This window comes from Nipponia nippon, unplaced genomic scaffold, assembly GCF_047370975.1.
Source record: "Nipponia nippon isolate SJK-2023a ecotype South Korea unplaced genomic scaffold, ASM4737097v1 scaffold_2, whole genome shotgun sequence".
NCBI lineage: Eukaryota > Metazoa > Chordata > Aves > Pelecaniformes > Threskiornithidae > Nipponia > Nipponia nippon.
This window is the reverse complement of record NW_028262336.1, coordinates 11,770,488-11,792,602: the sequence shown is the minus strand read 5'-3', so window position 1 is coordinate 11,792,602 and position 22,115 is coordinate 11,770,488. Positions and strand designations below refer to the sequence as shown.

The 22,115-nt window shown below is 39.0% G+C and overlaps 1 protein-coding gene across 1 annotated transcript in view; it reads left to right on the top strand.

Moving 5' to 3' along the window:
• The first annotated feature begins 10,065 nt into the window (after positions 1–10,065).
• The window catches only part of GUCA1C (guanylate cyclase activator 1C), a 47,382-nt gene continuing 35,332 nt past the window's right edge, over positions 10,066–22,115 (top strand). Inside the window, exon 1 of the mRNA XM_087757427.1 lies at positions 10,066–10,158. The gene's annotated coding sequence lies outside the window, so the exon portion shown is untranslated. The remainder of the gene's footprint in view (positions 10,159–22,115) is intronic.

Below are 22,115 nucleotides of genomic sequence, written 5' to 3'. Positions count from 1 at the left end.
GGTTCAAGGCAGTTTTTAAATAAGTAAGGAATCAAAGACTTTTTCCCAGGGGATTTGCATTTGTGTGCACCGGCCACAGTGTCACCGAAACACAAGTTTTCCCTTTGTCATCTGACATCCAGAGGCACATGGAAGAGGGGACACAGTAAAAAAATCTGTTCTGTTAAATACCAGACAGGGAAGGCTCAAAAAATGAGACCAAGCAAAGAACAGTCTAAGGTGCAAGGCAGCTACAGAAACTTGTGTACACCCTAAGTGGCATTTGATTGTACAGGAAGAATTAACACATTTAATGTTAAGCTGGCTTGTTAGGTTTTAATGCATAAATGACAGCATTGCTTAGCATTACAACGGGTACTAGCTTCCCCCAAACAATCTCCAAGTCTGCCAGCAGTAAGTATGTACTCCTCCTGCTGTTGTTACACACCTATTTTCATGTATCTCTCCATTTGTTTGACTCATGTTTACTGCACACCAAACCACAAATGTATGGTTAGCTCTTGCTGGTGATTTTATCATGGTGGTGATTCAGGGAACCTTTAATATTTTTCCCTCAAGCATACAGAAGGTGGTGTGTCTATTAAACAGTTACTCTCCTAAGACCTTTACCCTGTGTGGGTTTTTTAGAATTGTAAATATGCTGATTAAATTTTACTGTATCTTATTTCTCAGTGAAAAGTTGCCTTGTAATTATAGATACTAACTATAGGTTTTAACATCTTCATTTTGAAACCAGTGTAGCAGTTCAGAGCAAGACGATTTTTTTACTGCCCTTGACACTGGCTGTGTGCAATACCAGGTTCAGGAGCACATGTTTGGTATATACAGTATAGTTAGCAAGCTCTTTGGAAAAGGACGTTCGTATGCTGAACCACAAATATTTCCACTCATCTTTTAGCTCATGAATGATGATGAAGCTTATCTTCTGTGTTGGTAATTTTATTATAGTGATCGGATCAACTTAGGATTAATGTTTCTTGGATTTGGCAATAGCTTCTCACACTTGATATTGCAGGTCATGCCTTTGACAAGAGGACTAATTGTATTGCTCCTGTGAAGGTTTGTTTATATTTATGTTTTCTCATTAGAATAGTTCCCAAGCTATTTTTCAGACAGTTAGTTCATGGTACTTTGCTACAATTTTTTATTCAGAACAAAAAAGTAACTTTTCTTGAATTAGAGTGTTCTCACATTCCCTCAAGCATCAAAAGACAGAACCACTTTTATTTCAGATGATGGCTGAAAATTCCACCCCCACATACATCTTCAAAGATTAAATGGGGGGGGGGGGGGAAGTGAACTAAATAAATGGCTTTGCCTTGGATAGAGACCAGGCCTCTAGCACTACAGATTTCATTCCCAAAAGAAAGGGATCAGAATGTTAATGTATATACAATCGGGAAAATAACATTACGGTGTTATAGCTTCTATAATTCAACTTGCCCAACGTTTCTGTGTTGTGCTAGAAGAAATAGAATGTCAGAGAGCAGTAAATAAAGCTGTATGTTAATATGAGTCTAAATTATAAGGCACGGCATGAGTAACGCTTGTAGTTAAACTGGCTGGGATAAAAACTTATTGGTGCTGTCAGTCTTCATGTTTCAGGATGTACATCGATCACAGAAAAAGGTCAGGGGAAAAAAGTCATCCCCTCGCAGCCCATTCTTCCTCCTTTCACCGCAAGTTTGTCAAGTATGAGTGTATTGATTGTTTGCATCCTGGTTTATTTGCTTTTCCCTGTTGTTGACTCCTGCTGAAGATTACATGAAATATTGGTTTAACCTGATAAAATAATTTTTGGTCATATCTGCAGCAAGCAGCGGTGAGGAATTATGTGGCCACATGTGAACTGATTAGCATTTTATTTGTTTTCTGATTTCCTGAAAAAGAGGTGTGTCAGATCTTAGTCTTTAGAAGATTAACCTGTCATTAATCTAAGTGCTATCAGCAAGATAAAGGATGGTCAGCCAATAAGCTGTTAATTGAAAACCTGTTTTTTTCCACAACAGTCAATCAGAGAAAGGTAAAAGCATCCAGTTTCACTCACATTTTTCTATAAAAAATGCAAGCAGGATGTTGCACAAGAAAATGGTGTTTTAAAGATAGAGGCCATTTTCTTGAAAATTTGGCCCTAAAATCAGAACTGTGAGCTGGGATGTTTTAATGTGGAGGTGTGTTCCCCAGAAATGCGATTTAACAATGTATCTTATGTTCTTGTAACTTATGATAGCGGTGGTTTGTCAGGCAATTGAATGATGTCTTTCCAGACAGATGAATCCTCGTGCTGCTAAGCGGGCACGAGGCAGATCTCTGCCTCCACGGTCCTGCTCAGCTACAGGCAGTGCTGCAGTACGCAGTCCACAAAGGTCCCTGCAACATCTCTTCCATGCACGCCAGGCATAGAAGCGTAAGTCACATCTGGAACATCCCATAACAAACTCAAGACCTTTTAAAAAAGAAACATATTGTGCAGTGTGACACAGAAGGAGACGTCCCAGGGAATGATTTCAGACTGTGAAGGCATTCAACATACATGTTGTTAAGCTAAAAATACCTCCAGCCTAGCTGTTTCCTATATAATTTTGCAGGTACCCCTTCCTAATCTAAAGGAAAATACCTGTTTTGTGAACCATGGATGTTATTACAATTGATGTGAAAGACAGCGATCCAGAAATTACCTGTGTGAGGAATTTCTTTAAAGCACCAGAGCTGTTCTATGAGAACAAATCATATCAAAATTGAACACAGTGGTGATCCTAAACCTCCTGCCGCTTAAAAAACATTTTTAAAACCGACGTCTTACAATATTGTACTATCGCTGAGGATTGAAAGCAGTCATGTATAAATATGAATTTACCAAGTTTCTTGTAAACCATGATAAAAGACCTTGCTGTGGCAGGAAAAGTAGCATGGGTGAGCTCTAGCATGGATGGGCTTTCAATGTCTTAAAACCAGTAATACTCTTAACACAGTGACTGAGCACTCTAAATCTCTGGCTTGGGATATCATTTGCCTTAATTACTTGTGGATCATCTGTCTTAAAGTGATGACTTGTTCTTGAAAACATAATGTTGGTGATGCAGTGAAAGTCAACCTACAAACTTGCTAGATAAGTTCAATTAATACTTCTTTACAATTAGTGACACAAATATAATAAACCTAGCATAATATCAAACCCTCTAAATTGTAGGTTTATCGTTCCCTCTCTCCCTCCCTCTCTCTTTCTGAAAGAAAGATAAAGAAAAAAAAAAAGAAATAAACCCTACTGATATAGTATATAGGAAGTAAAGACATCTATTATGTATTAACTTTCAGAAATGGAAATTTAATAGCCAGAGGCTAATTTGCAAAATTATAAAGAAATAAAAGAAAAGTTATTTCCTGAAAATAGTGTGAATTGAACACCCAGGACTCAACAGGGTAAAGCATAAGCAGAAGATAAATTAGGCAAAGCTTAGAAGCTATTAGTAGGTTATTTTAATGAATTTGTTGTAGTGCTTCACTGCAGCACAGAATGGGCCTTTTAGAGTACAAAGAGTATAAAAAATTTCCTAATGTCATTTTTAATCGAAGAAAAGAATTCTGCACCAATTTATGATGCCTTTGGTGGAGAAAGAGAGGGACTTTCAAATTAAGGAACAGTTTCTATAATACCAGTATGGATGGATAGCAGGCTTGCATTAGGAATTAGCAGTCAATTTAAGAGCAGAATATTCCTGAGGTGACTGAAAGCAAAATAATTTCCTTCCATTAAACTAAAATGTCAGTAAAGTTTTGAGTGCCTATAGCGCACGACTGTTTCTCACATGGCACTGAGCAAGGCACTAAAGGTGTGTGTCATTTATTACCAGACCTTGGAACTCGTCCACTTTGGGGTGATATTGCAGGAAGCTGTTTAGGTTGCCGTCCTTATGGTCAAGATGAACCATAGTTGTGTTGCTTTCACTTACATTGTGTTCCATGTTTTTCCTGCAAATAAATACCTGTCTATATGCAAATAATGTAATTTTTAAGAGGCAGCATGTGTGATAGAACTGGACTATAAGTTAGTACCATCTGGCCTGAGTTTACAGGTCTTACCAAGTCATGTTACAAATGAAATAGCCTGCTAGCTGTTTCCTCTCTGTAACAGAGGGTCTGTGCTGCTGATGTGCAAACAAAAGTTGAGTCCATACACAGTACTTTAATGATGCCAAGCCAATTACATCTTGTGAGCACACTTTTCTGTGTTACGCTGAAATTTTTATTTTATTGACCAGGAATTCACCATGATACAAGTTCTACCCATTCTGTATCATTTGATCCTAATCTGTCTTTAATTACTGCTCAGATACTATTCTGGTTTGCCTACAAATGATGAATAGCTATAAAATCCCTACAAATGGTTATGCCTGATACATTAACTTTTCAAAATTACTGTATAATTCTCTCCAAATATGCCACCCATTACGATACTTATCTTTTCTGATTCTTTGGGAGTTTCTTTTAGCCCTTATGCCACTGTCTCAATTTGTTTAAAACATATATACGTATGTCTTATACTATGACTTGCCTAAGCCACGACTACATGATCAGATTGTTGGTGAACAATTAGGTTAGCTGATCACTGCCTCATGTACCTTTAATTGCTTTTCGATTATGCTGCTCTGTGCTAGAAAATTAACATAAGATTTAATTGCCTTGTGTTCCCTTAGCAGCTTCTCTTACCCGAAAGCTGGCAGTTTTCAACCTGCTTTTGTTCATCTTAACCCCACTTTCTTTGCTTAGCTATTGGAACACAGTCTTTCTCTCATTTTTATGTTTCAAGACATGCAAACTCTGGCATTTTGGCACAACAAGAGAAGGTAGTAATTTTCATTACTACTAGGCTCAGGCTCTTTGTGAAAACTGGCCTAGGTCTTAAGTTGCTGGATATCTGGCAATTTTACATGCACTGAAGATCAGCCATTTAATCTGTCAGATGGAATAATGCAGGATAGGTTTGATGGATAGTTTGCAGAACACATATTATCCCTATTTCAGGGCTAGCTGAAATGTCTGATAATCATACATTATACCATGCTTTACCTCATTTTTATGTGTTCAGATAGGTAGTTCATTATTTTTAACACTTCTCATCATGCCTGAATGGTGACAATAAAAGCTCCAGTATTGCTTTCTATTTGTAGGAATGTGATGCTAAGAACCGGAGTAAGTTACATCTGTCTTGATCCTTTCTTTCCTTGGAAAACATGACATTGCTTCCTTTCCTCATGTCTTTCATCATCTGTTGGGCCTTGTCATTAGCTACGTCAACACATGTCAGGGAAATGGCATAGCTAAGGCTTGTCTAAACTGACTTGAGAACTTACTGTGGCCACAAGAGATCAACGAGAGCACTTAATGCTGTTCCTCCTGCTATCCCCTTCTGACCCATTAACAGTACCCCATACTTCAGGAGCTCTTTGTTTTCTTTTCTTACACCTACTTTAATTCTGGGCAGTTTGGGGTGTGTGGTTTTTTTGTTTTGTTTTGTTTTTTTGTTTTTCTTTAAGCTAGAAGCTTGCCTGTCTCCTTTTGTGAGCTAATAATTCTTAGCTTTCCATGACTTCTGTACCAGACATCTAGACCTGTGATTAACTTTTGTGCCTGGTCTAATTTGATCGTAGGTTATAATCAACTTGTTTTTACCACAAAGAAAGTTACAGTACTGTACATGGACACGTCCTAAAACCATCCTTCCAGTGCATCTGTCCTGATAAGTGACAGCGCACATGGATGGAAGATAATCAATGCCAATCACTCTGTGAAAAAGCCTCTACCATTCTCAGATGATAACTCCTATCACCTCTATAATAAAGGCCTGCTACTAGCTCTGTTACAAATCCCTGTTCTTCCGAAATTTATAACAGTTCTCAAAGTATACTCTAAGATAAAGCTTGGTATAATAAACCTAATATCCAAGAGCAAGTCTGAGATTACCCACTCACTTTTCAGTAGGCAATAAAACAGGGCAGTTGTAGCGGTTACATGCTATATATAAGTGACAGGAAATTGTACGCTAGTACGAATCTATACCTCTGATCAAACAGGGGATTCAGATTCTGTCTCTGATAGACAGCCTGCATCTAGCTGAGTGCTTTCCTTGCAAAACCAGTCTTGCTTCTGCTTCTTCCTTTTGGACTTTGCATGTAGAAGGGCAGAATGAGCAAAGAGGCTGACCTGCCACTGCCTTGGGCTGTTGGATGGGAGGTTTGAGCTCTTTCACACAGCTTTTCACAGCAGCTGTTAACAGGGTTCTCCCACTAGCATCAGCTCAACCACTTCTCTTAAAGGTCTGCATATCTGCTTAGGACGTTATTTAGTAACTGTCAGGAGATAGACATATTTCAGATAATTAAGTCAGTCAAAGGGCTTGCAAAAAGCTTAATCTTTTTCACCAACTCTACTAAAATGCTTTGAGCGTGCACACATATTTCTTTGTTCTACACTGTGGCCAGCAACTGAGCACCCACCAGCCACTCACTCACACCCCCACCCACCTCCCTCCCTCAGGAGACAGGGGAGAGAATGGGAAGAGCAAAAGCGAGAAAAAATTGTGGTTCAAGATAAAGACAGTTTCATAATCTATTTCATAATAATGATGAGCTGGTGCCTGAAAATGTATTGGATTGAACTGGGAAACAACTAGCAAGGAAATATTACAGCCCAGCTCTGCCACTCTGAACCCATTAATATCAGTGGACTTATTTCTGATGAAAATAAAAGCAAAGGTAAAGTAGGATGCAATTGCACCTGATGAACCAATAGCATCTGACTCGTTAGCTATATCCCTGTTTTTATGAAAAGTTAGGTAGATAAACACATAGAAAGCTGGACTTTATTGTAATTGACTTTTTATAAACTTTGCTTCAAGATAAGACTGAAGACTTACTTTGGCATACGGGAAGTTAAGAATAGGCTTTATTGATGACAGGGAAAAAAATTGCTACTCAGCTTTAATTTGCATTCGTGAGATTTTATTGCTTTTGATTGTTTTTTAACAAAACTCTTTATATAACAGGACTAAAACCTTATTTTGCTTGTATGTCATATGGAACAGCAACTAAACAATGTGAATGCCATCTGCGTGTTACAGATTATTTACCTGAAAGAAAAGTTGTCCTAAAGAACCTTTTGTTCTGCTTGCACTCAATACAGAGCTATATGACTCTTCTGTGTAAACTCTTTTAAAGAAATGATTGCTATTATTTTTTAAATAATAAGTATCTACATCCTTACTAAAGGCAGATATGTTTAAAAGTTCTTTGAAGAGACCATTTTCAAATAATTCAGCTGATGCTCTTGGCCACGTCTGTAGACTTATTTGAGAGCAGAAAAATGTTATGATGTACAAACAGGTATTTATTTGATGGGAAAGAAAAGGAAAATAGCTTGCTGCTTCTAAACCAGACAGCTGGGAAGAGTAACCGTGCTATTTGGAATAGCTGCAGCTAATGATACAAAACATAACGCAATGCATAACATAGACCGTTCTATATAAAAGACTGAGTTAGAAACTGGGGCTATTGATCCCCTCAGGTTTCAGTGATGATATCTTCCCTGGAGAATTATGTCTGATGTCTTGTGTTTATGCTTTATTTTTGGTGACCACATAAGCATTAAATCTATTTCATTGATCTTACACACTGACCCGATTGGTAAAAACGTCTTGATTTCCAAAAACGTTTCAGACTGGAGGCTTTTTTCAATCACCAGGTACACTGGTAAATTAGGACCGCCTTCAGTATTAGTATTATCTGGGGATTACGTGACCAGGAGTATCCTCCTGATACATGGTTTCCCACCTCCTCATCCCAGACTCAGTTATGTCACATAACTCTACTCATAAACCGGTTAAGATCCATCTCTTTGTGCAGCAGATGATCAGCAGCCTCTTCTTTTACCAAAAGTAAAAGTAACTGTTCTGTTTGCCAGCAACCTTTTCCTAGATTTGAGTGTAATCTTAATTGAGTCTAATTTATGGAATTTTGCCTTCCATACCCACTGAAATGATTCTTTTACCATTTAAAAGATTTAAATCATATTCCATTCAATTTTGAAAAACTGCTAATAATTTTACATGCAACATTTTTCTGTAAATAAATGCCACTTGATGTAAATGATATCTATAGAGGTCTTGTTTATTCTTGTTCTTTATTCTTGTTCTCCTTCATTTCCTGGTACTTTAATTCATAAATATAGGGTTAACACAAAAAATCTGACATACTTGATAAAAAAACAGCCTCAATAATTTTCAGAAAGACGACTTTAAAACCAGTGATTAAACACCTATTCCTTAAACTGCCAAAAACCAGAAACGATCCTTCTAAGACCCTGCTGTTCACCCAGTATATTAAAGGCAAGGACTTGTCCAAGGTTTCAGATCCCTTTATCACACTAGCTTAGCTTCAGTTGTACATTTTTAGCATGTAGTTAGACCAACATAATTACTACTTTATGCAGCTGCGAGAAAATATATGTAGCACTGTAGCTGCTTAACTCCAGTATGCCAAACACAGCACGTAGTCTTGCAAGGCTTGGAGAAACATCTGCTCTCATAAATTTGCTATAATAAGACTCCCTAGACTGAGGCTGTTGGATGCCTGACCCTAATCTTGTCAGGATGGTCAAATGCAATGTATCATTCAGCCAACTGTCTTGGCTTTGTTGGATGAATGAGTTTAAAGACATGTAGAGTGTTGCTGTGCAGAGGTAAGATAAATGGAAAAGGCACTTCAGTAACACTAATGCAGGTATTAAAATAACGCTATGTCAGGATAAGGTAGTATCTGGACAAATATTTTTCCTGCAGTACCTCAATCATTTATGTGATATCTTGGACTGCTGCTGTGTGCAGTATCAATTTCTGCACTTTACCATATGTGTCAAAACTGGGAACTGTTGCTTTGAATTTTCTCACGTGTTTCTCTTAAAACTCGGTGAAAGGAAGCCTGCTGAATAAAGCTTTGTTTTTAGTAGATTTCTCAAAGTAATTTAATTTTTGGAGAGGGCAACAGTCAGAATACTGGCTTGTCAGTACTAAAGTACTTGATATTTTAGTGTAAAATATCCAACATTTTAAAGAAATTCCCAAATACATAACACTAGCTGTTTCTTAAAAGATTTAGTCTATTTCCCGTCTTCCTTATTTCTTTGCAAAAGTACCTGTTCACCTGTTCTTGTTTGATTTTGAGTGTTTAAGCTAATTAAGTTTTAAGGTTTCACTCCCCCAACCACTTCTTATTTGCTCTTTAGTAAAATTTACAATTCTAATTCATTTGTCTTCCTAGTACAAACGTACCTGTTTCCTGTCAGATGAAAGAATAGGTTGAAGGATGCCTTCTGTTCACCCCTGCCTGATATTATTGAACTCCAGTTGGCAAAACTGTTGATTTAATCAATATTTTCCTGGCTTTCACTATGCGTATCGCTCTCTACCCTACACAGCCAGGCTATCAAGGAGACCATGCTTTTCCATGCAAGCTATACTCTTGTTCCCAAAGCGAAAGCAGATGTTGAACACCTGAACTGCTTTCACTCCACTTCTTCCAACCTCTTCCAGCCCTTTTTGAGCACATGCAACTCCTCTTCCTGAGAGACATTAGTACTGCCATAATTTGGAAGGGCTCAGACCTACTTGACCCCGTTTGCAAGCCCTCCTGTCAGCCCTTTGCTTTCGCTTTGCTCTTACAACTCTAAAAGCACTTTTTCTGCTCCCTGGCTGAAAAAGCTGGGGCATCCATGCCTTACTCCCCGCTTTCAGGACCAAGCGGACTTTAGGATTGAGCTGCAGGGTTGGAGAACAACTGGCGTTCCCCAGTCCGCAGCCCTGGGGCTGGTGCTCTTGGCCCAGTGGAGGTTTCACCTGCTTCCCCAACTTTGACTCAAAAATAAGGACGGTGTGGTCTCCCCGATTTCAAGTTTTAGTTTGACACTTACTGTGGCAGCTTTAATATGTCAACTGTCAAGAAGGCAACAGGAGGCATTCCTCTGACTTTCTTTATTCTGTTCTCTGCTTATTTAGCGTACTGAAGAAGTCTGCACCATTAGATGGGAAGCTGATGCACTGACAGCATTTGTGGGATCTTCACTGTGCGTGTGGAGGAGAACACTGGAAATGCCAACCTCTCATTTAAGGTAAGCTTTTCTATGGCGAACATCTGAGTGATCCTGCTGTGCTTATCTTGCACTCAGGCAGGTTTGAATCTAATTTCAGTCTGTGCTTCAGAGCCTTATGCAGAAATATAAACAAAGTTTGAGCACTGTACAAAATACCCAGAACATAATAAACATCTGATCAAGTTTTTAACTAGTCTAGGACATGTGCCCTACAGTTTTACCCAAAGTAGAAATTCTCAGGTGCACATAGATCACCTACCGTGTGTTCTTGTAAGACTGCTTGGGTGAAAGTTACAGTTTTGAGGACTTGGCTCCTCTGTGTTGTTTGTTCATGTTGGAGCAACGCTATTCTACTGCATGAGCAGTGATTTTAATAAGAAAGGGAACCAAAAGATTTCTGCCTGTGCAAGCTGAATTTCCATTTTACAGAGTTATATAACTCTAATCCTGGTTTCAGCACTTCAGCAGGATGAAAGCAGCAGGTATTTGGCTCTTTTCCTGTCACATCACCATTGTGTAATGGTGGATTTAGTAGGGTGAAATGAGGATTTTCATCTCTTACTATGTCTTATGTCTCTCTCTGAAGCCAGTAATAGCCATGCTCCCTGAGGGTGTTCAGGACTATTTTTCAGGGGGTGAAAGACTGTTACTTCTCCTGGACAGTGAATGGAATTAAGAGTGAAGCTGCAAGTAGTTTGTCCTTGGATGAGGGAGGAAATCTTTGGTTTAGTGCTGAATTTGGTGGTCAGGAAATTGCATAAATTGAATACGTAAGTTTTTGGCAGATGCTGTGCTTCCACCAGATTTGGAGGAGGAATGGGGATTTGAGAATATAACTTTGAAACATCGCACTTAGTATTTAAACTAGATGCATTGTGGCAGCAGTGCTATCCAAACTCTCTTTGCAACTCTCACTTTTTACTGCATTTTTAATTTGACTCACCATGCACTACGTGTTTCATGTAGGGAGTAAAACTCCAAACCAATTCACTTGCAGATTTGGCTTCTGAGACTGTCTGCTCTGCAGTAAAAAATAATGTTATGTCAGGTTCTGAAGACAGAAGCAAAAAGAGTTTTAGATATTTTCAGACTATTTATCTCCTGTAACAAAAAGGAGTGATGTACTAAGCAAATGACAGAATTAGGGACATATTCCGTACTCCCCTTACATCAATCATTAAAACTAAGAAGCTCTAGGTCAGGTATAAAGAGCACCCGGTCCCACAGAAAGCTTCTGCTCTCCAGGAGTCTTTTATATTGAACAACCACCAGACAAAGCCTAGCTTAGTAGTTTCTTCTTAAACTGAAGAAGAAAATATAGGCAGGAACTAAGATTAAGTAAACAAAACTTAACGAGGCTCTTATTTAAGGATTATCAACTTGTGAGGTGAAAAAGCAGAGATATGAAGAAGCTTTAAAGATATTTGTTAGCAAAATGACGACATTTCTGTTTCAGTGAATATAGTTGCTGTGGCCAGCTACATCACTAAGACTGTTAATATAATTGCTCTAAGTCATTTTCTGAGAAGAGAAAAACAATTCCTAAATTAGAAGAAATCTTGAAATCCCTCAAAAAACTTTTAATAACTTTTTAATAACAGAGGAAAATCTGCTGTGTTCTGTTTTGTTATTCTTCGATTCAGTAGATGCAGTTGGTAAAAGAGCACGAGCAGGCTGCAGTTGAACTGTCAGGTTTTAGTTCATACCTTAGACAGTCTCTCCAAATGTGTGTCATAAGAGTGATATAGCAGCCTTATCATTATATGCCTGAAACTGATGTTCAGTATGGCTGAAGCAGATGTCTAATAAAATTGCCAGAAGTTCCAGTGGTTCCCTAAGGTGACTTTTCTGCCAAAAGGGGGAAATGCATTAAACCCAGTCTTTCAACACTGTTCTGTGGGAAAGTACGGCTGCCTTAATGCCAGTAGTACACGTATCTGAAATGTCAGCAGTGTCAGCCTTTACGGTCACACTTTTTGCAAATAAAATTAAGCTTGTAAGAAGCCATCTCTCCTTACTCTGTAAGTGCAGTGGCACAATAATTGAATGTGTAAGGTAGGGTCTCACACAAGCTTGCAGTACAGTTTCTAGGTGTGTTAAGCCTCTGTCTGTGATTTGGGTTGCACTTCATTTATTGAAATAGCATCCACGATTGATTTGCATCCATCTTAAGGCATTCAATAATTCAAGCAGGGTTATTAGGCAATGCAAACTAGGCAACATGAATATTCTGTCTGAAAGAGCATCCTTCATCCCCTTTCTCTGTTGCTACTCTTACTTTCCTCACTGAACTCACAACCACCATGCCGCTAGTGATGTGAGTAAATACACTGTACGTTGTTCAGTGGAAGCTGTTGCATCCCCGCAGCAGAAGGGAGCTCTTCTGCAACCCTTCCAAGGATGGAGCAAGTGGAGTGGGAGGGAACCTCATCCCTGAGGTGCCAAGTGACTAAGTCAGGTGTCAGATCTGCACACGCTATTTCTGACCCCAGCATGGTTTCACTGCAGCTCGGAGACAAATCTCTTTCTGTGCTGCAGCTTCTTACCCGAAATACAAGGAAGTGGTTTGTAAAATATGGACTTTTTTCATCATTGATGTAAAATTAAATTTAAAAAAAGCTTTCTCTTCTTCTGCTGGCACTGTGTGGAAGACACATTAATGGCATTGGATAGCACAGACACATAGTGAAGACACACTGGATAGCACAAATAGTTGGTCTGCAGTCCAGTTCTTTAATTTTAAACACAGCAAATTACACACGATGGCTGCCAGATGGTTTAGTATCATCTGTAGTATTCATGGCTGAAAAACCAGAATTAATATTCATAAAATTCAGAAGATTTCTGCTCCTTAAAAGTGTACTAAATTGGAAACTGCCCACTAAGTAAATTTTCTGCTAGCTTTTCTAATGTGATGGTGTGCACTGAAGTCTTGTAAGCACACTTTGCCTGTATGAGGCATTTTCCTGATGTTTCCTTATGTTAAATAGGGGCAATATCCTGCGCTTTTAAGTACTTCTGACACACAGATGCAGGCAGAGTTCCTGTTTCTTTGGAAACTGCAGTGACACCGACTAACACACAGACATGTGACGACGTTGCAGAATTGGTATCAAGACGTACATTGACACTATTTTTCCAATGACTTTTGTAAGGGAAGAGATTGGCCTCTCCTGTTTTTCAGTGCAGGCAGTGTCTGCTTTTGTCCCCATCCTCAGCTGTGCTGAAATTTTGGTTGAAGCAATGTATAGGGTGCAGGTGCCCAGGTGCTGGCATCTGGGGGCTGCAGGGGCGGACTCTGTGAGGAGTGGCCAGGGCTGCCCTGTGCCGGACACGGCCCCGCCGCAGGGCACAGCTGAGCCCCACAGCCATGGTGGTGGCACCTCGGGGAAAGCCTGTGTAAGAAAGGGCAAAATGCTGCCCAGTCAGTGAGGAGTGAGGGGAAGAGCATAAGAAACAGCGCTGCAGACACCAAAGTCAAAGAAGGAGGAGGGGAGGAGGTTCTCCAGGCACCCGAGCAGAGATTCCCCTGCAGCCCCTGGAGGAGACCATGCTGCAGCAGGTATCCACGCTGCAGCCTGTGGAGAGGACCATGCTGGAGGAGGCGGACATGCCCTGAAGGAGCTGCATGGAGAGCCCATGCTGGAGCAGGCTTATCCTGAAGGACTGCAGCCCGTGGGAAGGAGCCACCCTGGAGAAGGGGAAAAGAGTGCAGAGGAAGGAGAGGCAGAGAGGAGCTGTTATGGACTGACCACAGCCCCCATTCCCCATCCCCTGTGCTGCTCGGGGGGAGAAGGTAGAGGAGCCGGGAATGAGAGGGTGAAGTTGAGAGTGGAAAAAAGGGAGGCTGTGGGAAAGGTGTTGTTTTTATTTGTCTGTCTTTCTCAGCATAGTACTCTATTTTAATTGGGATTAAATTAAATTAATTTTCTCCAAGTCAAGTCTGTTTTGCTCATGACAGTAACTGATAAGTGATCTCCCTGTCTTTATCTCAATTCATGAGCTTTTTCATCTTATTTTCTCCCCCATCCTGCTGAGGGGGCGGAATGAGAGAGTGGCTGGGTGGACATCTGGGAGGCAGCCATGGTCAACCCACCACAATCATTTACAACAGAAATTGGTACACTTTAGGAGGCACTCTTGGTAAGTACAGCTACTCAGCTTGATCATTTTTATCAGTCCACATTACATGTTTTGTCTCTGTGGACAAATTCTTACTCACTTGTTTCTAAGACTTTGCAGATGTACAATGAACTTGGAAGACAGGACTACAGCACCGTTCAGAGAAGCTGCAGCTCACTCTACCCCTGTTAATAAGCTGCTTTCCTCCAGCTTCTGCTTATTATTAACTCAATTTAGAAAGGGAACATCTTCCATATGCCTTTAAGGTGAAAGGCAAAGATCAGCTATTTTCAGGTGAAGTTTGAATTGCTTCCCCATCAAGGACCCAATAAACGCATAGATTTGTTTTCAGGGGTCTTTTTATATTTTGTCCTATGCTGTCTCGCAGCACCAGGAAAGTTTACTACCTATGCATATTTACTGGGGGCTTCTGTTACTGGAAGACGCCAGCAGTTGGTTGTCCAAAATGCACGTTCACATTCTCTGAGGTTTGTTGCAACACCAACTTCGGTTTTTCAAACTTTTCCAGGAATTGACCTACAGAATTAAACAGGCTGTTATGGTTCTTCTGGTGAGCTTCATTCTAGATCAAAGCATTTGAAATTTATATTAGTATCAGAGGGCAGGTTTGTCAGTTGTCCTGTCCTTCTTTTTCTCGAGTACTGCAGACATTATTTTTAAATACTCCAATGTCACCTTTAAGGTATAGGAGGATTACTCAGCTGTGAAAATGTCATTATTCACCAGCTGATGATAAAGAGGTAGTTTGCTCATCTAGGGCTTTCATACCCTCCTGAAGTTAATTGGTGTTCTCTCCTTTCTCTATTTGCCTTTGTTCAGCTGTTGTTCCTTTACAAAATTCTCTTGACTCCTTTTATACACACACATAGTACTCACCTCCTGAATGTAAATGCTAATTATTTTTCCTTCTAAATAAGAACAACCAGAGATTCCTCCTGAACAATTAAAGAAGTCAGAATTGTGCTACATCCAGGTAAAGAATATTATCTAAAATTCATTTATATTCCAAGATGATGTGCCACTAGATAGGTGTAATTATTCTTCATGGATGCTACTTTCCAAGGAAAAGAGCATTCTTTGATTTATATTCTTGAATTTATTAATAGAAGTATGTTTAATATTCCAGAAAGCCTTCTTAAATTATGTAAAGTAGACAAAAAGGTTAAGCCTAATTCAGCTAAAGCTCAGCTTTAGCTTTCAGTTATTGTTGCCCAATATTGTGGCACTCAAGACTATCAAAAGATTAATACAGAAAGAATTTAGTTCACTTAAATGTTTTTCGTCAATTTTTTTGAGGTTGTGAATACATTAATTTCTCGGATAACAGCCTGGAAAACTGGGTCTCAAACCTATCAGTGCAAAAGCAGGGTGGTTATCTTTGAGTAAATCTTCAGATTTAGAGGAATTGTTCTAGGAGGTGTATCTTGCATCTTGGACAAATCACATCAACATGGTGATTTTTAAGAACTGTGAGAGAAGTAATATTAGTGTAGTAAAGACCAGTTTTCCAGGTTCATGTAAACAGCACTTGTCAAAAATAGTTCACATATTTCACTGTGATGTGCTTTTCAAGGATAAGGCCTGGTTTAGTAAGTAAATGAATGTGGAGTACTTAGAATATTTTTCCCCTTTTGTATCTTCTATGGAAAAGAATTTGGTAAAATCTTCATGCTCGCTGCTGCACGCTGAACATGTGATTTTTAAGGAATGAGAATTTTTTCCTGTGATCCAATATCTTCCTGAGACTTTCTACCAGTTCAGTGGATATTGTTGTTCTCTAAGAAAATGGAAGTTTGAAGCAGATTAGAGACTTTCTTAAAATGCCAGCTCATGAAATTGGAAGATCAGTTCAGCTCTCTGTTTCCACCTAAGTATAATGGCTGAGAGGAACCTACTTGGTTTCACAAATGGAATAGGTAACCTCCACTTCTTAAGCTAGAGACCACTTCTTTTTTAATGAAATTAAACCTTCAAACAGCTTTGGAACCCAAATCACTTTTTTCCCCTTTGTTTCTCTTCAAATTTTGATTGCAAGTCTGAATCCAGTTTTTCAGAGCTTAGAGTTTATGTGGTTTACTCTTAACAGTGAATGCTGATATGCTGACCTATTACGTGATGATGAAAATAGTTTAAAAATGCAAAAAAGAAATCTGTAATACATCAGCAAAATTGCCTGGAAACAGTGATCTTTACTTTCTAAACTCTACCAGATTTCCTGTGCCTTTATTTTAATTGCATGTGCTGATTAGGCACATACATTCCTCTTCTGAAAGCATTGAAGTTGTGCCTTCCTACTCCGAGAATGCAACTTCTTAGCAAACAGTAATTCTCTAACATGTATTTTCATTAGTTTTTCAGACTGGAATACAGAGGAATACTCTTTGTCAATACTCAGTGAAAAAACACTTGAATAAATGTACCTACTGATATTTTAAAATTTGCCAAGAATTACAGCAGTCAGGAACTATCTTTGCGATTGCTGTGGCGGTGTGAGAGAACTTTGCAGTGCAGTCAGTCCTGCATAGCACAGTGGTGATGAAATTCCTCTTGAGGAATATAAAATCTAAAAGGTCGAAAGATTTCCCTGCATCTTTCTTTTAAATTAAATTCCATGCTGGTTTTATTTTTGTGTATTGCCTCTCAGGATGTAATACCAAATGTTGATAGTAAGATAAAAAGATACCAGTTTCCTTTTTGCTTTTTTTTTTGTCCTATCCTATTAACAGATCTTGCTCTCAACTATTTGGGGTCCTTCTGACAGAAAAACAGCAGGGAGCAAACAAAACTTGCAAGTTTTTTCAGTCTGACCTCAATACTGTAAAAAACTGGCATGGTGGCCGTCAACAGGCTGGCAAAGGTTCAGACAAAACTTTTTGGATATGCTCTAAAGTTAGTTACTGTAATCACCAGAGTCCAGTCTGCATCAGTTGCTGCTGACCAGACATGAACCATGGATGTACCTTACGGGCCACTGTTTGTATGTCCTCTCTGATGGGTTATTAACCACGATGGGTTATCAGCTAGTAATTCTCTACATGCAGATGAATATTTATAGGAGTTCTCAGCAGAAATATACTTCAAAGGGAGTGCAGGGTTGCCTTTATGCAGCATATAAAACAAAACATCTCTTTAGATTTGAAAGACTTCTTCATTTCCTTTAAAAAATAAAAAAAAGGAAAGAAAAACTCTGTCCCTCGCTGCATCTACAAAGCAGAATATGCTAGCAAACTGCAGCAAAGCTGTGAGTTGCAAACACAGCTGTTCAGGGAAAACTTAGTAGTCCAAGAGGAAAGATGGCAGAATTACTAAAGTGCCTTCACAGGGTAAATTACATTTAATTTCAAGTATTTCTAGTTACTGAACAAAAGATGAAAAATGTGGCCTGTCCTGGGCTTGCAGTATTAGTTGCATGTTCATCTATAAGCATAGATGCATACAGGTAGCATAGATGTTGATCTATGGATTATTTGTAGCCTGGGAGCCATGCCTTGGTGCGCTAGAGCTGAGTCTGCTCCTGTTTCCCACCGAGTCCCTCTGTGCCCAGGTGCTCCGAGGGAGCGCGATGCTTTGTGTGCTGTGAATTCCTGTGCCCGCTCACATAGCACTAATCTCGCTGCTCCGATAATCCCAGACTCTACCCCAGCAAGGACTGACAGATTAGATGCAATTACTGCTGTCAAATCAAATTATGACTTACTTAGTAAATGTAAGATTTCTTTTCAAGGCTAGTGGTGCTAAGCATGTTATGTATGTTCTCCAACTTAAGTTTGTATAACCGCTTTACAAATATTGATTGTTAAATTGTTTCATTAATACCTTTTGGTGAATTTTACGATATTTAGTATTCTTCTGAAGGAGGAATAACTTTTATTTATCCTATCTCTTTTTTCCACTTAGGGTGGGGGGAAAGGGGATGGTTGAGTTTTGGTTGGTTGGGTTTTTTAAGATAAAATAGTGTCTGTGTCGTATAAGAGCCCCAGAAAGACAATGATGTCACCTTAATACTTTATAAAGGGCTTTAGTAGCATTAGAATATTATTTAAGTAACCTTACCAACAATTTGGAAACAACTTACAAAACTAATTTTAAGAGGCATCTAATAAGGTTTGTGAGAACCACTGCAAATTAATTAATAATAATAAAACAATAAAAGAGGAAGAATTACAGGTTAATTGCCATCTCCTCAGTGTAGGCTATCACAACTCTTTCTGAATTTTGTTCTCTTATTAGCTGATATCAGTAGAACCCTGTTTTGTCCCTGTAGGCATCATGACTTTGGTAGCAGATAGATTTATGCATATGTATTGTTTTGTCACTTAAGAAAACAGATACAGGACATAACACAATAATAAGCCACTAATTTACAGGTTTATTACTGTGTATTCAGAGTTGCATATTTTCGCATACAAGCACACTGAGACGCTTACAGGCAAATTAAAACAGAAAGGGTCCTACTAAGGAAGCACTAAGCCTGTGTGAAAAAATGATGGGAAGATGCAAATAGAAACTGTAAGGAAAAAATAATTTACATCAGTGCTTTTATGACAAATGTGCAAATTACAAATAGACTGGGTTTGCCTGCACTGTACCCAGACATCCATCTAAGACAGGACTTTCAAAATAGCATCATTTTTTCCAAAATGATTGCTTTTCCTTCAGTCTGTCTGGCCACCAGCTGGATAAAGATAAGTTAATTAAGCACTCTCTGGATCACACCTGGTATATAAAAATAGCCATACTTCACTAGTGAGGTCAAAAGTCCTTCTGGTCCACTCTTCTGTCTCTGGCAATAGCCAAGAGCATGAGCCTAGGGAACAGGTCCCCCTCAGTCACCCTCTCTGCTTCTAGCAGCCTGTGGCCACTCAATCAAACAAGTTCAATAAATGGGTTTAATGGGCTTTTCCTCCACGAAATTGTCTAATTGCTTTTTGAACTCATATTTAATTTTAGCCTCCATACCACCTTGTGGTAAACAGTTCCACAGTATAATTACACAAACGTTCTTTGTTGCAGAAATCTGAGTGATCCTTTCTCAAATTATTTTGCAGGAATATTTCAAAGAATTCCAGAAAGGTTGTCTTGAGGTTAAAGGAAAATAAGACTTTTCAGTTTGGTGATTTTTATGGCCGTAGTTAAGATCATTGCCAATCACCGTAGCAAAGGGATCAGATAAAAATTCTAAATGGCGTTGTCTTCCTATATCCTCAAAGTCCAAGCATCTTATTCCTGTGGATTAGCAGAGACTGATGGGGCTAATACATAACACTGAGAGAGACGTAGTGAGAATTTCGCTATGGGGAAAAAGCTGGGGTCAGAGTTTACTCCCTTGAAGCCTCTCCATAAAATAACTGTTGATTTCTCTGTCCTGATATTGTTGTCCTTGCTGTCTGCAATTTTTGTTTCAAATGCTTCATTACATTTTCCCCTATATTTCACAGCATCATGCATAGAAAACTTGAAATTTCCTAGATACAGTTTATCAGAGCCTCAAGGGTCTTTATTTCATAACCTGTGTTAGTAGCCTTGAGTCACTTCCATTACACAGGAAGGCCTAAGTGCAGGTGCCATCTAGTACGGTGCTCAGAGGCTCCAGGTGACCTGGCTTTCTTTTCCAGTCATGTTCAGAGGAAATTAAGCATATATACTTGATACAGGCACTACTCAGGCAATAGGTTTGTGTATAAGATGGGTGATGCTGGATTTAAGCCTTTGGAATTAAATTCTGGTTTTCACTCTGATTCATAAGTTCAGCTTCTTCTTTCCAAGCCTCACACTCCTTTTATAGCAGAATTTTATATATTTTTTTTTCATCCTTTCTTTGAAGTGCCTTACATTCTGAAAGTCCTGTCAGTCTCTCTGCTATGCGTTTCTTTTCGTCTTCTAGCTGCTTTCCCTCCCCTTTGCAGTACATTGCCTGCAGACCTACAATGCAAGTTCTTTACTACTTCTGCACTCTCCCTCATTCTACTTCTGGACTTTGCTTGTGGGGTCATACACATGAAGAAATATAATCCCCAACTAACCTGGATGTGCAGATACAGTAAGTCTGAGAAAACTGTGCTTTAACTAGAGAAGTATCTCTTCCTCAGAGTGAAAGCGAGGACAGTATTAAACTGCTAAAAAGAACAGTGTTGCCAGCATAGCCCTTGTAATCTGTGTGTACTTCATCACTATAATCCCCCAGTAAAGCTATCCTAACAGGAACGTGGCCTACACGAACTCCTTTAAAAGCAGTTTCTTCTCCTACTTGCATTTAATTCTAACTTCCATGATTCCATTTTATTCTGGGCTATTGTACTGCTTCTTCAAGTCTTCTGGGTGTTCTCTCTCATTCCTTTTTTTAATTATGACCTTTGCTGATAAGCATGTCGCGCTTGTTCATATGCTTATTTTGTCAAATGCTGCAATGTAAAATTTAAGTTTCTTTCAGATTCCTCAAATAGATAATTTAGAACAGCTTGATGATTATCTCGAAGAGTTACTTAAATAAAATGTGGATTTCTCTGGTGTTTTAACCTTGTCTTCTGTAAGGACAAACACAACAGAGTTAGGAGATTCTTCCATGCCATATGAAAGAAATATGCATGTTTTCAAGGACTGAGATGGCTTAGTCTTTGATACTCACACTTATGCTGTTACTTTTTTCAGAAGCACATTTGAAAATGAAAATGTACAAAAAATGATTGTAGACTCCTGTATTTACAAAAAACCTAATTGTCTATGGCTTCTGAAACCTATGGTTGAAAGCTTTGATTTTTTTCCTTTGAATACTGCTGTTATTTCTGATAAAAAATGCAAGTCTGAGTAACATTTGAGTTTTAAAACACTTCCTCTTTTGGTTGAACAAGAAATTTGGTAGGTATACACTTGGAAAATTCTGTGTTGTCATTTCCAATTACTAGCTATTGAAAATTTAGATTTGATGAACAAAGATAAAAGACCGAAGATTGCTACTTCAAGCTACCTTTCTTTTGCTTGCTGCTCTTGGTTATTATAAATACAGCATTCTTTGCCTGCTAGTGGTATTTTCAAGTGGAGTATTTCCAAATGCCGCTTCACACATTTCAGATTTATTTTGGTTTTATTCAGTATTTTACATAGGTAATCCCTGCTGCTTCTCAGTATTGAAAGCCTTGATGCTATAACTGACAGCATGTTAGTGGACAGCTATTGTTGCTCTGGGGAGACTGTTGAAAGCGGTGCAAAGAAAGGCTAGAGATTAGAAAAATCGCCTTTCAATGATAGCTACATGTCGCTATTGAAGTCCTCCAGGCATCCAGGTGTGCTTTTTTCACCCTTCTCTCCCTCCTCAGCAGCATTGCCCTGACTGGCTGCAGACTCTGGTTTATGCAATGTAGTTATAAATATGTGCTGAAAGCCTGTTCCAGTCACAGGCCAGCTTGTTTCAGACCTGTCACCTTTTGCAGCGAAGGCTTGTACCTATTTCTGAGAAATATTTTGCAATTCTCATCTTACGTGACTAGTGTGTCTCAGGTCTTTATTTGCCTAAAGAATTAAACAGAGTTCAAAATACTGGATGACTACGTGAACCCGTATGCTGTGACATAGAGCCTGCCCTAAACCTTCTGCTGGAGGAGCAGCTTGCCCAGGTTCGGGGACAGTATATACAGAAGTAATAAAAATGGAAAGTCAGTTGCTACAAGGCAGCTGCACAAAAGGTATCTAAATATTAAAATGGGGCTGAAGGTTTAGTTAAAACCTTGTGAATTATTAAACCAAAGGTTTAGAAACTACCCTCAAAGTCCCTGTGTGTTGCTTATTCAGTATTCATCCAGTTTTCATAGCTTTAGCACCACAGATGTCAACGCAAG